Source organism: Nematolebias whitei, chromosome 20, assembly GCF_014905685.2.
Source record: "Nematolebias whitei isolate Nwh7 chromosome 20, NemWhi1, whole genome shotgun sequence".
Lineage (NCBI taxonomy): Eukaryota > Metazoa > Chordata > Actinopteri > Cyprinodontiformes > Rivulidae > Nematolebias > Nematolebias whitei.
The window spans coordinates 1496575-1499186 of NC_056517.1; positions in this window are offsets into that span (position 1 = coordinate 1496575).

Genomic DNA, 2612 nt, shown 5'->3' on the forward strand with positions numbered 1-2612 from the left:
TCAGAAGTTAGTAAATGTTAGACTGTAGCTAAATGAATAAACAGAGCATGGACAAACTGAATTAGAATGACAAGAAAAAAATATTAAAAACTGAAAATTAGATAACATTTTTGGGGAGATTACTGTTGAACCAATGAATACCACACAAACAAAAGTGTTGTAGCAATTTCTAATCTCATTAATAGTTTTATGATCTTTCCTGTTTTCAATTTTATGGAAAAACATGCTCAAGCAATTTCATTATTTCTGCCAAATGAGTAGCTGCACCTCTATGAATTTTTATCTTAACCCAACCCTGTTGCTCAGACTATAGACACATGCAGTTAAACTGAATTATTTTGAGTAATGAAACAGTTTACTGTCTACAAAAAGACATTGTTAATTTGTGAGTGTTTTCTTTGCCAAGCACCTGCTGGATTAGAACATCTTAAATCCTAATAGAATTGAACAGCCCTGAGACTAATAAATTAAGATTGGTTTTAATATACAGTATACCTATTTTAAACATACATTCATTAAACCCTTATTTATACAGGTTAATCCCATTGAGCCTCAGGGATTAATCTACAAGAGAGACCTAATTTTGACAAAGAGTGATGACAACAGTGGACAACAGCAACAAAAATAGACAATCATAAAGGATCCGTACAAATTTATTTATTTATTCATTTTAACAAGTGAAAATAAAATGGTAATTAAAAATGATTCATAAAAGGAAAAGTAGCAAAAAAAAAGTTGTAAGGTGGTGTAGAATACTAAATACACAAACATGTCTGCACATCTGTTTTTTTTTTCCCCAGGAACTTAACAGATGTTTAAAGTCACTTAGAGAGGTCAAAGGTCGAGAGCTTCAAATCTTTTTGCAAGATATCCCACCAAACAGGAGCGGAATAGGAGAAGGCCCTTTTGCCTAGTTCAATCCTCACTGAGGGAACACTGCAGGTAATAATGTCCTGAGAGCGCACGCTGTAACTGCACTCCTGCAGAGACATGTAGAAGATGTATGAAGGCAGCAGACCAGGAAGTGATTTAAAGATGAAAATGTACCAGTGGGAGAGTCTGTGTGAAGTTAATGATGTCCAGTTAACCAGTGAATACAGGGTGCAGTGGTGTGTACGGTAATCACAGGCAGTTATGAATCTTAGTGCACCATGATAGAAAGCATCCAACATCTGCAGGATTCTTGTAGGAGCATTCATGTAAATAATGTCACCATAGTCAATGGAGAGAAGGAAAGTTGCAGTTACAAGGTGTTTCCTACCATTCAGGATTAGACAGGATCTGTTTCTGAAAAAGTAACCCAGTTTAACTTTCAGTTTCCTTACTAGGTTTTCCACATGGAGCTTAAAAAAAAGATGCAAATCGACCAAGATACTCAAGTATTAAGTAAGGGGTCGTTATGGTGTAGGGGAAGGGCAGCTGACTCGGGACCCGAATGTCCTGGATTCGATCCCCGATCATTGCACATCTCGTGGTGTCTCTGAGCAGGACACCTAATCCCAAATTGCTTCCTGAGCACCTGCATAGCTGCCAACTGCTCCACCTGGGTCTATCCCAGTTGTGATGGGTTAAATGCAGAAAGCCAATTTCATCTTTGTATGAGAACATACAATGATGAGAACACCATCCATCCATCCATCCATTTTCTTTACCCGCTTATTCCATTTCGGGTCACGGGGGTCGCTGGTGCCCATGTCCAGCAATCACTGTGCGAGGGGCGGGGTACACCCTGGACGGGTCGCAAGTCCATCACAGGGACACATAGAGACAAACGAGACAAACAACCATTCACTCTCTCACTCACACCTAGGGACAATTTAGAGTTACCAATCAGCCTAACATGCATGTTTTTGGACTGTGGGAGGAAACCGGAGTACCCGGAGAAAACCCACGCATGCACGGAGAGAACATGCAAACTCCACCCAGAAAGGCCCCTGGACCGGGGTTTGAACCAGGGACCTACTCGCTGAGAGGCAGCAGCTCTACCAGTTGCGCCACCGTGCTGCCCATGATGAGAACACAAAGCACTTTATTTATTTATTATTTGTAGGACTTGACAAACACAATATGAGCACCAGTCGAGGCTAAAATTGAAGGAAGAACCACTGGGACTGACTTCTTGTTTCAAAAAGCATCCCTTTGGTTTTCTCGGCATTTAGGACAAGTTTGAGACAGAGCAAATCTGACTAGATGATGTCAAAAGCAGATTGCAAAAGCTGGAAAATCTTAGCAACTGTTTTAGCTCGACAATAAACAACTGTGTCATCAGCAAAGAAATGCATCAGTAATAATACACATCATATTTCTTAAAAATTCTCAATATAGATTCAAAAGTCATTTTTTTTGTATTTATTCATTACCACCTCACACACACACAAAATAGGCTAAGGCCAGACACGTGTCACTCTTTTACCTTGTCCCTTGCCCCCACTCCTTTGTTGTGTGTTCATGTTAGATGTTTGGCCTTCATTCATTTTGGTATGTGAGTAATGGCTGATGAGGTAAAGGGAAATGTTATGTCTATTGTCTGCTTAACCACATGCTTAACCACAAAATCATCCATCCATTATTTTTTAACTGCTTTTTTTTTTTTTTTTGGGGGGGGGGGCGAC